Source organism: Engraulis encrasicolus, unplaced genomic scaffold (genome assembly GCF_034702125.1).
Source record: "Engraulis encrasicolus isolate BLACKSEA-1 unplaced genomic scaffold, IST_EnEncr_1.0 scaffold_57_np1212, whole genome shotgun sequence".
Classification (NCBI taxonomy): domain Eukaryota; kingdom Metazoa; phylum Chordata; class Actinopteri; order Clupeiformes; family Engraulidae; genus Engraulis; species Engraulis encrasicolus.
In genome coordinates, this window is record NW_026945895.1 from 204,531 (window position 1) to 218,541 (window position 14,011).

Consider the following 14,011-nt stretch of genomic DNA (forward strand, 5'->3'; position numbering starts at 1 on the left):
TAATATATAACGACCTTTATTTTTAGTCAAGCAAAAATAGCACACAGCTCAATAGCTGTGTTGACAGCTAGAATACCATTTTTTGTACCGAAACAAAAAAACTTTGAATTGTAAGTTTAAAAGTTTGACCTAGATAGCCTCGTCTAGTCAGTCAAACAGGACTGTCAGGGCAGGTTCTAAGTTAACTCTTTAGCTCCCAGAAATTTTACATAATGCAGCAGAATTCACACAAGAATGTTAAGAAAAAATAGAAATTGTGGTCATATTTTAAATAATGTCAGATAACTTGAAAAGAAACGAGAATTACAAGTCACTTTCATGTTTAGGTGTCGTTGTGAAATTAAGATAGTTATATACATACATATGGTTTGAAAATGACTGGACAGTTGTGTTAGCTATTTGGGACCATCTCATTTCATTTCATTTCATTTATTTAAACTCGAAGAATCATTGAGAGCCCAGCCCTCATTTACAATGATGTCGAGTAAAACAAACAATTACACATATAAAATCATATATATATACAACATACACAATGCAACATAAATCATATAAGAGGTAAAAATTAAGACAAACTATGAATTAAAAACTTATGAGTTAAAACAAGTACAAGTATGTGATAAAAAACTTCCCAGTATTATTTTAAAATGTTCTAATGACACCAAGGCTTGAAGACCTATCCTTTGTTGTAGGGTATTCCAAAGTGAAGGTCCACAGACACTAAAAGCCGTTTTACCCAGTTCAGTGCGGGCATAAGGGACCTCCAGTAAAAAGTTGCTGCTGCGGGTTTGATATGGGTTGGAGTGCCAAACTAAAAGAGATGAAATATAAAATGGGAGTTTACCAGTGAGGGCCTTAAAAATAAAACTAAAATAATGCATGTCCCTTCTGTGAGAAAGTGGAGCCCACCCAACTTTATCATATAACAGGCAATGATGAGTGCTATATGGATCCCCAGTAATAAAACGAAGAGCTGAATGATAGACAGTGTCAAGTGCCTTCAGATTAGAGAGTGGTGCATGTCTGTAAATAACATCACCATAGTCAAGGGAAGACAGAAAAGTAGCTTCAATTAACTTTTTTCTGCAGAAAACAGGAAAGTGATATTTATTTCTGTGCAGGAAAGATAGCTGAAATTGCAGCACCCATCACAGCTGAACTCGATTTCATAGTAAAACAATATGATCTAAAATAGCCTAAATTTTCATAAACATGTGCTGTTGACCATGAAAATAGATCGGAAAGGGTTGGAAGTTTTCATATTTAGTGCATATTGGTTGTAGAAACAGAATGGTTGTGTTTGTAGTAGGGCTGGGCAACGTTAACATGTTAACGGTGTGCTAACTATTGAGATCAATATCGCCCGACAATTTTGTTTACGCTTAACGCAGCAGGTTTTTTATGTGTTTTTTTTTTTTTAGCCTTTTATGATAGTCGTTCGTGACTTTTATTTTGAAAGAGTCAGTGTGCTTCCATTGACTGCTGTCAGAGAAAAAGATATCAGAAGGTAGACTAAACAAAATAGGCATAGCCTAGAAGGACGTCAACTTATGAATGAACATTGTCAGTGGGCTACAACATTCTACAATCTTCATTGCTCAGCTCTCGAGCAGGATGTGGCTCACCTTTGCAGTTCACAAGATTATAAAAATATTGCATAGCGTGACTTTGTTATACTGTGTATCAGCTGTCAATAACAGCACACAAACTATAAGTGCATAGCTGTAGCTGCAGGGCACAGTTTAAAAAAAAAGACAGCAGTAAACATCTTTCGCCGACGCTTCCTTGCTTTTAACTTTTGCACATCACAAATGTATATTCACCATTCATGTCTGCATCAACATGGTATGATTTCGCGGAACCCATAAGTTTACCCGACATCGGCGACCTCACGTCATCAGCCTTTAAGCTATTGTTTGTAATGTCAGCGTTATTGTTTTTGTTTTGGGAGTTGTAATTAGCCTGCTGCCAACACCCTGTCAATTAGTCTGTAGTCACTGAAACACCTTAATAACAGTGACAGATTAGAGAGAGAGAGAAGGAGGGAGAGTGCATGGTAACAACACTCTATTTGACACAGAGAGAAGGAGTAGCATTTCTCAGACACACACCTGCCTGTTGCCTGTTCATTTCTAGTGACAAGTTATTTGTTTCTTATAGGCCCATGTAGACTAGCCTATCCTAATTTGAGTGTCTAATATTTCAGTTTCAGTTTAATCTCAAAAAGTCTAGTTTAATAATTGTATACAACTAGAAATGCACCCAGAGTGTGCAGACCTCCGCCAAGGACGTTCAGTTTGTTTTTAGACACATAGGATAGCCTATTTGTGTGATGATGTGGTGTCATTTATGCAGGTTTATACACCATTAGTGTGGTCAGAGAATTAAACAGTGAAGTTGTAACCAAATTATATGTCTTTTTTTATAGGGCCTAATTACCATGTCCTTGATTAACTGTGGTCTGTTAACATGATTAACCTTAAATGTAATGAACTGGATAGGTCTACCTTTCCCTCCTTGACGCTGCTACCTACGATTAAACTCTTCGTCGTTATTAATTTCTCCACTCGTTCATTATTCATTCATTATTTGTAAAATAGGCTAGAAGAACCAGTCTGTGTTTCGCATGCTGTTAAGCAAAAGGCTTGCTTTAACTGACAAACTTCAACTGGACAGACGAGACAAGGGTGATTTGTTGACAGGGAAAAACTCGGAGAAAAATAAACTCAGAGAAAGCTGCGACGATATGCCTACGAAGGGTGGATTAAAAAAAAAATAGGGCGGTGAACAGTTAGGCTGATGAACAGCGCCAAGGATCCAGTTCACTACATTTAGCCTACATTTGTAGGCTACAAACTTCAACTGGACAGACGAGAGAAAGCTGATTTGGTTGACAGGGAAAACACTCCGCGAAAGCTGCGACGATATGCATCACCCTGATTGATTACATTGATTACATTATGTTTTGGTGCTATTGGCTACCCACGCACCTGGCTTCAGCCATGCAGGCACAGCAAATCCGCGCGTTCTGTGTGCATTCTGTCTGGCTTTGTGGTGACTGTCGCAGCACAACAATGATTAACCTTTCATGTAGCCTGTAGTGAACCGGGTACCTTTCCCTCCTTGGCGCTGTCTGTTATCTGTTATCCCACTATTCGCCGTTATTAATATTATCTCCAGCCTTCGTGAACTTCAACTGAGCAGGGAAACACTCGGAGAACAATTAACTCCGCGAAAGCTGATTTGGTTGACAGGGCAAACACTCTGCGACGATATGTGTGCCATATTATTATTATCATTTAGTGTGCTATTGGCTACGCAGCCATGTAGGCACAGCAAATCCTCGCGTAATAGCCTACATTCTGGCTGTGGTCACTGTCCATCAATCCACCTCGCAGGCACGCCCTGTCCATAGCTCAATTCACATTCACCTCGCGAAATAGCAGCGAACAAACAGAGTGACAGACGGACAGACATGTAACACAGAAATTGGGCGATCACATAACCTGGTGGAGGTAATAATTGTTTCATTAAGCCCACATTGGATAAGCATATAGGCTACTTTATAATTTAGGTAGGCCTATTGTAGCAAAGGGGAGTAGAGTTGTCCAGCTGGGACTCGAACCTAGACCTTCTGTGGCTGTAAACTGGGACTCTGACTGCTACACCAAAGAGCCAGGCTCGTTGGCATATTCGTCAGAACACACCGTCAACCCTAGTGATGGTTACTCCATCACACTGCCTTCCCCTTAGGGAAGCGCATCTGTGCGCTTCACACACTCATGGTGTCCCTCACCAACATCATGCTTCTCCCATCCAGTGTGACCCGTCATCAATGCTTCACCCATCACTGGGGACCTTCACACCGGGGACAACAATCCTGGGGGTCCCTCACATGGAATTACGGCTCACACACAATGGATATGCTTCCGAAGCGAAGGGGAGTAGCGAAGGGGAGTAGAGTTGCCCAGCTGGGACTCGAACCCAGACCTTCTGGGGTAGTAAACTGGGGCTCTGACCGCTACACCAAAAAGCTAGGCTCGTTGGCAAGTTAGTCAGAACACACCCACAACCCTAGTGATGGTTACTCCGTCACACCTATAGATGGGCAAATAGGCTGCATTTCCATTTTGCAAGATATAGGCCTAATATTACATACATAGGTTACAGTAGCCTACTATGCAAAATATGATTATGATTGTCATCTTAGGACATGTCAATGTAGATAGTCTGTTAAAAAAGAGCTAAAATTCCAATTATTTCTGTGGTCGGCTGTGATACGGTGTAATAAAATGGTGCTTTTGAAATGGCTTTTAAATTCATTTTTGGGTTTCGCGATCTATGTGATTAATCATGATTAATCACAGAAAGTCATTGAGTTAATGTGATTAAAGATTTTCATATTTGCCCACCCCTAGTTTGTAGCCATCCAATCTTGGACGGCCGTTTAATTGACTGCAGATTGCAGGGCAGATTGCAGTGGCATAAAGGGGGTTTTTATACTGAAAGTATACCGAGGAGGCTCTGTATATTGAGGAGGGTCTGTAATATTGATCTAAAATGCTTGAAAGCTGGAAAACTTCATGATGCCATGGCAACAAACAGAACGTTTTCACAAGCAGAAATGTACCTCCAACTTTGATGTGTGTGCCTTTTTGTTAATTGCTACGCCCCCTATTGATCAAAGCTGCTTGTGTGCAAATTTGAGCATTTTCCTACATGTGGTTCTTTGGGCTGCCATAGACATCCCATAAGATTAAAAAAAAATGACCTTTCAATATTTCTGCTAATTGCAGCATTTTTTTGTGGGGAATTGTGGGATAGACTAGAATGTGTTTGGAAATTCTTAAAAGATTCCGAGGTATGACCTCACTTCCTGTTTGGTGACTTTTAGTACACATTTGATTTTCGAAAAAATCCCACAGAGATTGAAGGAGGAGCATTTTTGTTGATTTTCACAAAATGGTGTGAAAACTGAAAAAATAGTAAGAAGAAAACAGAATCCCTAAAGGAAAGAAGAAAAGGAGAAAGAAGCCTTGCAGCTTCTCTGCTTTTCCCTAAATTCGTATACGCGCAATCAAAGCCCATTCGAGATGAAACACCCTAGAATTTCATCGTCCCCTTCAATATGAGCTAAAAGCACATTCAGTGGTTGTGGTACCCCCTAACTGCCGAATACCACGGACATTTGTTTGGAATTTCCTACAACTGAACACAGACAAGACCAAGGTAATTGTATTTGGAGCAAAGAAGGAAAGGGTAAAGATTGCCACTATGCTTGAAACTAAAGGTTTTAAAGCAAAGGATACTGGTACTGTAAAACACCTTGGTGTCATTATTGATAGTGAACTCAATTTAACGGTCACGTGAATGCCATTGCTAAGTCTGCATACCATCATCTCAAAAACTTTTCTAAACTTAGGGATCTTATGTCTAAACAAGGTCTAGAAAGACTAGTACATTTATTTCAAGTAAGATTGATTACTGTAACATCCTCTTCACAGGCCTCTCCATGAAGACTATCGAATAACTCCATACTCCAACATATCGAAAATGCAGATGCGAGGCTCCTTACAAGAACGATAAGATTTGATCACATCAAACAAATCCTAAGGTCCCTGCATTGGCTCCCTGTGAGCTACAGAATCAGTATTTTAAGGTATGAATCATTGGACTTCCTGAGCAACAGGCCACAGTATGTGAGGATAAGTGGCTGTGTGTCGGACACTGTGGTCTGTGGCACGGGGGCGCCGCAGGGGACGGTGCTGGCTCCTCTTTTATTCACCATTTACACTGCAGATTTCACACACTACACACCACACTGTCACCTACAAAAATTTTCAGACGACTCAGCAATAGTGGGTCTAATTAATAATGGGGATGAGAGGGAATACAGGGACCTAAACAAGAACTTTGTGGCATGGTGTCAACTGAATCACCTCCAGATAAATGCTGGGAAAACAAAAAAACTAGTTGTGGACTTCCGCCGGCGCAAAACACAATCCCCTCTCTTACCAGTAAACATCCAGGGTACTGATATAGACATTGTGGACACGTACAAATACCGGCGCTTTCACGAGGGGGCTAACAGGGGCTCAAGCCCAGGGGCCTCCTAAGGTGCCTTGGAATATTAATAAAACAATAAACTATTGCGACTGCCTTCATTATTGTAGGCCTAGAATCTATTGTTAAAATAACTTAAATGAGCGCACAATTGCCTGCTGTAGGCTAAGAGACGCAACACAAACCCCAATGAGCAACATTGTATCATCCCGACACCTCAACAGCTGTAAAATGTAACAATGTTAACGTCTCAGCACCCGCGCACTCGCTGACAGGACAGCAGCAGAGTTTAGAAGTGAAGATAGAGATTAGGACTAGCCAAGTTCTTGAACATGTCAGTGGTGCGCAGAAAACAGAGATAGGCGACTGATTACTCTCTCATATTTTCACTGTCGATGGAGACAAATCCGAAAACAGCATAGAAAAACGGGAGAAAAGCCTACCTTTCACACAACGTTTGGATTCTGAATTAGCATGTTAGCAGGCAGCACATATCTACACGGCTTTCTAGCTGTGAGTTGGGTGTTTAAAACCATGTGAATTTAAGTGGAATACTTGTGAGAAGTTCTGTGATCAAGCCAACGTTTGAAGGTAAGGCTTGTGGTTATTAAATTGGCTGGCATGTTGGAATGGGTCCATATGATTTTGCCCTACGCAGCTATTGCTAGCCTCGTGCTTTGAACGAGATTCCTTCAGATATTAATTTCCTTGCTCATGTGCGCTAAATGCCGGCGCAATGTAGATTCACTTTGATGGAGGTCGATTCTTTCAGAAAAAGTTTACATGCTCAAAACGGCATCACTCACTGGTAGGCTATTTTTTTCTTGATTAAGTGTTAATGTCACTGTGCATAGTAGACTAACGGATGTAGGCAATCAAGGTTTAGCCTACAATTATTTATTCACCACTTTAGAATGATTTAATTTTGGCAACCCCTTCACTGGGTTCGTGGATTTCGGTCTGTTGATTGAGGGAACCATGTGTTTTGCGCCGTTCCCAGACAAAGTGTCAAAAACGGATTTTAGGTAAATGTTTATAGCCAATAACTTTTGCAGACTAACCAACCAGCGTGCTCTTTGTCGTCGAGCAGTGTGTGAAAACTTGTTTTGAACATGCTTGCACGTTTCGCAGCCTCTCTCTCTCTAGCGCACTCCCTCTCCCTCTCGTATCGTCTGCGTAGAGCGTAATCTAGCCTTATCGATTTTTGTGACACACGGTGTACAAGTTATCTTGCTTGCACGTTCTCACTGGCATTGTAGGGGTGTTTTGGCCCGACTCACAGGCAGGGAATATCAGGGATGCTCCCTTCATGAACTTTAGGGAGACTTGGCTTGTCTGCGTTCCATTTCATGAAGCCACCGTGCCATTATTTTCACGGGCTATTATCATAATATTAAATTCGGACATATCGTTGTTTGTGTGGTTTTCTGTTGTTGTCTTTGCAACTCATAGGCTACGCCTACATTGTAACGAGCGTGTGTGTGCACGAGTGATTTCCTTAGAAGCATGTTTAATGCTGTCCTGTCCGTCCCTGTCATCTTTCATCTGTGGTCGGAAATGAGCGATGTGAACGTCGGCCAAATGCAGCCAATTAACGCGCTTGCACCCTAAATATGTCATGTAAATGGCGTTTCCCGACAACGGGAAAGCTGGGTTCGACAGGTAGACCAAGGGGCCACAACATAAAAATGTAGCCCCTGGGCCACGAGTGTTGATAAGGCGCCCCTGAGTACAAATACCTTGGAGTTCACCTCAACAAAAAATTAGACTGGACTGACAACACCCAGGCTCTCTACAAGAAAGGTCAGAGTAGACTCCACCTGTTGCGGAGACTGAGGTCCTTTGGGGTTCAACAAAACCTACTGAGGACCTTCTACGACTCTGTGGTCTCCTCTGTTGTGTTCTATGGGGTGGTGTGCTGGGGCAGCAGCATCACAGCAGCTGAGGCAAAGAAACTCAACAAACTGGTGAGGAAGGCTGGCTCTGTCCTGGGCTGTAGCCTTGACTCTGTGGAAGTGGTGGGGGACAGGAGGATGACGACGAAATTGTCAGGAATCCTGGCTAACACCATCCACCCCCTGCACAGAACAGTGGCAGCCCTGCTGAGCCCACTGAGCAGTAGACTCCTCCACCCAAACCGCAGAACAGAGAGGTACCGCAGGGCCTTTCTTCCCTCTGCAGTTAGACTATATAACACCAAGTCTCTGTGGTAGCCTTGGGGATGGTGATGTTGATGGTGATGATGATGATGATGATGATGGTGGTGGTGGTCTTTTTTAACTTTTTAACTTTTTAACTTATTGACTTACTTATTTATTATTGTCCTAGCCCCCTCTCCTCCTTTTTATGAAGCTGCTAATGCACTTTTTACAAATGCACTTTCACTTTTACTAATGTACTTGTTGTTGTTGTTTTTAACAGAGACATTTATATTTTCCTTAACCTCTTTTTTATCTATCCTACATATACTTTTTTAACCTCCTGGTCCTGTGTTGTTGTATGTATACTGTCTACTGTCTTTGCACAATCTGTATGTTACTGCTGCAACAAATGAATTTCCCCATGGCGGGATAATTAAAGGCATACTTACTTACTTATTGAATGGGTTGGGGCCCAGCTGTGATTGGGATATGTTACAGCCCTATACGCCTGTTAGGCATTTGCGGTCTATGCAGCAAAACATACTAGATCGTACTTGCGTCCACAGTTAATCCTGTTGCTGGATGTGGTTCATCCTTCTTGGTTGTATGCAGACATTACCTTTGATACCATGGCTCTTGACACAACACAAAGACTTGCTGTCTCGGTCAAAGATGCAACAGTTACACACGCACCAAGAATTTCTCATTTTTGAGCTCTGATACGTCACCCATAATGTTGTGTGCATTGCAATGTGTTTAGCAAAACTGTGCTCTAACCTTGCTATTTGAACCTTAACACTTCACTTTACTGGTGCAATGTGCAATTAATGAAGATTGGCCAACAGGATGGTCCACTTGAGCCATGAAACTTCCCACACTAAAATGACAGATGTCTCAGATATTTTGTCCACCCCATGAATATCCCTCTTTAGTTGACTATTACAGCCATTCTCTAATCTCTCTAGCATGTTGTTCAGTCAAGAACACTCACTGAGACTCCCGCCTCGTCCTTGATGGAGCCCGTTTGATCCGTCCTGACTCTTGTGGTCAATCGAGTCGTGGAGCCCCACTACCAGATAGGAGTGTGCTTATCCGACTTTGTTGAGGTCTGACTCTGTTGAGGTGTACCACATTTCTAAATGTTAACAGTGCTCTTCCAACGCTTTTGCATCTCAGTCTGTACTCTTAAGGGCCGTACACACACGTAGCTACTAGTTACTCGCTCAGCGAATGAAGTCAATAGAATGTCAATAGCCTTGGTCTCATTGCAGGGCCAGCCCCGGGCTGGCCCGGACAAAAGGGGGCTGACGGTGATCTCATCAAAAGGGGGCTAGGTGCTAAAGATGGCCGCCGGGCCAGGTTGTGGGGCTAAGGGCCGCTTTCCCTGGCTTTCCCTGGCCCGTCGAATTCGATGGGCCATCCGGGGCCATCAAGCACCGCCGAGGCTCGGAGGCGGGGTCAACCTCTGTGTAATGTGGCTGCATGGGGGACTTATCGCTAAATTCTGGGCAAATTATGGTTAAGCATTAGTTTGGGGTGTTTGGCTTTCTTATGGCATAATTTCATAAGATGCAACCTTGGCACTTCTGTTTGTGTTTTTAAAGTTATTTAGCCAACATAACTTTTTTGTTGTTATCAGGGCATCATGGGCACCACTACACTTAAACTTGGGATGTCATAGCTAAGTCATGTCGGCTTTTTTCTGCTTTTAGCCGCCAACTCTTGTGCCATTATCGTGATTTGGCATGCTTTCCACTGGACACCAATAAAAAGTGTCTCACAAATACTCACACATGACATTTATGTCGGCTTATTTAGCTTTTGCGCTATTATCGCCGAAGGTCTGGTAGGCTATATCGCACGTTTCAGACAGATCGCCAAACACAGTTTGAAATTTACACAAGGGCTTTAATGTCAAATGGATGGAAATAACATGAATGAATAGACAAGTGGCACGCCGCAACGAGGGGGTGTGTCGCTATGTCCGGGGCTCATAATTTTCTATAGCAACTGATGAAGGTGCTATGTCTCCGGGATTTGGTCTCCTTTCACATGGTAACTTATTCAATTACCTGCACATTCATGTCTCGCTATGTCCGGGGCTCATGCTTCTGTGCGCGATTGGGGGGATTAACTGGGCATGTTCGCACGTCTCCTTCTGTTCACTCTCAGTTGTCGAGCTGCTCGTATTTTCATGCGTCTTTGTCTTCTTAACATGCGCTGCGTCCCATACAGCTTCTGAATCGACAACTTTGCCATGTAATAAAACTGTTCTTGAAAGGCAAGCCATTTTCTTTGCAGTTCTTGTCGTCTTTGTCCGTAGGCTACGAGCCAAACGGCGACCTGCTCCAGCAGAGTTTGCTCAATTTTCTTCTCCTTCTTTGTCGTTGTTCTGTTGTTGTCCTTCTGTGATTTGGGGCGAAAGTGGGCTGTGCCCGACTGACGTTTCACAAACAAGGCGTGTACCTGAATGTGCCTGGGGTCGGCTATGAGTCCGATCAGGCAAAAAATGGCCCAGGGCCGGCAGCTCCGAGCCGGCCACTCTCCTGAGCCCCGGGCGGCCCCGGGCCGCTGAAGCGCGGCTAATGAGACCAAGGCTAATGTGTTCCAGCGAGGCGAGTAGGCGAGTTCTGTACAAGCGATGCGATGTGGGCGGATCCCAAGTTGAAAATATTTTAACTTCGAGCGAGGCGAGTAATCGAGTAACCTATTTGAGACGTGTTGGATTTCTCAAATTAGAAATGAGTACATATGTCCCCCAAAACAATATTTTTTCTCGGTTTTAACACTTAATATGTTGTCTTTTCACTATTCTCCATCTAATGAATAGATTGAGTGTTTTGAAAATGATAGCATTTTGATTTTATTCACTGTTTACCAAACGTCCCAACTTCATCGGAGTTGGGGTTAGTAAATGGAACATCCATATTTTGCTAATACATATTCCAATCTGTCTTGATTATGTCAAATACATTAACATAAGTTAATTAGAACATAATATTTTGCTTTATTTTGGGCTCTAATAATAACTAACAATATGTATGATGTGGACAAGGGCCAAAACTAATTCTAGACAACTGTTGGGCAGTTGTTGCACATTTTCGCTTAGTCGTGCATCGGTTTTTTGGTTTGTGGGCTGGGTGTGGGGGTGCTAGGACTTATCTAAAGGGCTTTTTTATGTCCTTAACAGAGCAACTGTAAATATCTGAGGCATAAACCAGTGCAAAAGTTTTTGCTTCCACTGATTTTGTAGACATTTGAGTTGCTGGGGTCAAAATGACCCCAAGGATCATGGATGTAACCTAAATCTGAGGATAACAGGAGGGTTAAGAAGTGTTCACATGACGTTTTCAAAGCAAAATTAAGATTTAGTCAGAATTAAAGGCAGTTCATTCTGAATTAAATGTCTCATGTAAACGTAGCAAATATCTGCTTTCCTTTTCCCACATATTGCACCCTCTGCCTTGTCTACTTGTCTTAGAAAATGTGTGTTAAGAACACACCCACCAGATTTCAAATGTCAACCTAAGTATCTACTTCAATCATACAGTTTGAATACATTAAATACATTTAAAATACAGTTCATATTAGTTAGGTAGATATGTAGCAGCACATTTCAACTATTATCCTTGTATGTCGATGGAAAATCTCATGGTATGCCATTGTTTTAACAAAGGTGAGCCCCATTTCTATTCATTTACATTGCAGTGGTCGGCCTCCAAATAATGTCTGGCAGGATTGCTGTGTAAAGTAGGGGTTTGACGAACTTCTGGTCTTTTTCTGTTTACAGTGTCGTTGTTTAGTTTAGTTTAGTTAGTTTATTGGTTTATTTCATCAGGGACCATGTGCAAGGTACATTAGTTACATAGTTATAAAAAGATGACCTGCACCAGATTATAGCTAATAACTAATCGCTCATTTCCATCTGCACATAGATTGGATATATCAAATTTGAAATATCGAAATATCAACTATGAGTCACCTCAAATGCCTAGTGTAAAAAGGGGCCTTAATGAACCTAAAATTACCTATGTCATTGAATCCATAGGGATTTTGTTCTATTTTTTCAGTTCCATCAGGTTCAGCATTTAGTTAGATCTGTGTTGTACACATCTCAGTTACAATACATGTAGACACCCTTTTAACACAGATATATAAACATCCTCAGATATTATACAATACATATACACACACATTACTGACAGTCTGTGTGCCGTCGCAGCAGAGCATGCGCTGTAGCCATGCGTTGCCCATTCTGCCATCAAACCGTATCAAATACTCAGTAATTCTGAAGTTACGCAGAACAGTAGACTTACCTTATTTCTGGGAGTTCCTATATCCTTTGTCACATGTCTGGACATGGGTGTAGGAGAGAAGTATCAGATTTTCCGACATGTTGAGGAGTTCATGGACAAACACAAAATAGAAGTGAAGCTTTTCAAGCAGGCGGTATACCATCCCAGGTCTTACCGTACACACCCTCAGGGAGGGAGTGCCTTTCCTCAACCTCACAAACACAGGCAGCCCAACCTTTAAACGTAATCAAGTTTCCAAGTGGCCCTCCTTCTCCTTCAAGTTTATCAACTACACAGCCCAACCTTTAAACGTAGCTCTTTGACTGCCATGGACTTCAAAAGAAGTCTTTTCAGAATGCATGACACAGTGCCAAGGACTTGATATCAAGTCATTTGCGCTTTTTTATGGGGATCAGGCCTAACACGTTGATCTGGTATGTTTGTTGTTCACATGGACAAAGAACTCAATTTTTTATGGCTCTTGAAAAAAAAAACACTCAAATGTTGAAAAAAGTCTGGCAACCCCCCGGTCTGAATTTGAAAATGGCTGGCACTGAATGATTTAATCAAGTTTCCAAGTGGCCCTCCTCCTTCAAGTTTATCAACTACACAAGCAAGATTTGTATCAAATGTCACTGACCGTATCCGTGGTAACCACAAACTATAGGCCTACTCGTAAGAGACATTGGAAATATTTCTATAGAATCCCAATACCGGTAGTTTTTCACTCCTGAGTCCTGAGTCCTCTTTTGATTCCAAAAAGTCTGATTAACACTGTTTATTAATATAATTTCAAAATGTACCCTCAGCCTTGCATCATTTAGGTCACACAAGATGACCAATGTAGTTCTCAATTATCCCTAGTGGTTAGCGGAGGAATACCACCCTTTGTTTATTATTGTCGTGTTTTGTGTAATAAGCACATCCATGTGGTTGTGCTGTAGCTTTTGTTAATGTAGAAATGAATGAGGGGACAAACAAATGTTGGTGAATAGTGTTCATCTTATTTTTTTTTTACAAACGGCGAATAACATTAGGGAATAACAATTTGCTCTTGCCCACTGCCTTCTCTGCCTACTTTCTAACTGCAGGTATGAACATGAGAAAGGACCATTTGCTGATAAGAGTTTTATTTACATTGGAATACAGTATCTTGCGTTATAACAAAAGTGAAAGAAGAGCAAGGTCACACCTGAACAGATTTACACTGATATGAGGGTGGCTGAACAATACGCCCTAGTTACACCCTACAGTATTTGCACAAGCACAAGCATACGCTGTTTGTATAGCACCCTTGAAGTTTAAGCTGAACGAATACACCCTAGTTACGGCCTAAAATATTTACACAAGCACAAGCACTATACATTGTTTGTATTGGCACCCTTGAAGTTTAAGCACATAATGAGTCATATCTCCAGATCTCCACGTTGACCAATGAATGACTAAAGATTGCTTGTGGTTAATATAAAATATAAAAATGATCAACAACAATAAAACAAAAACAAATCTATG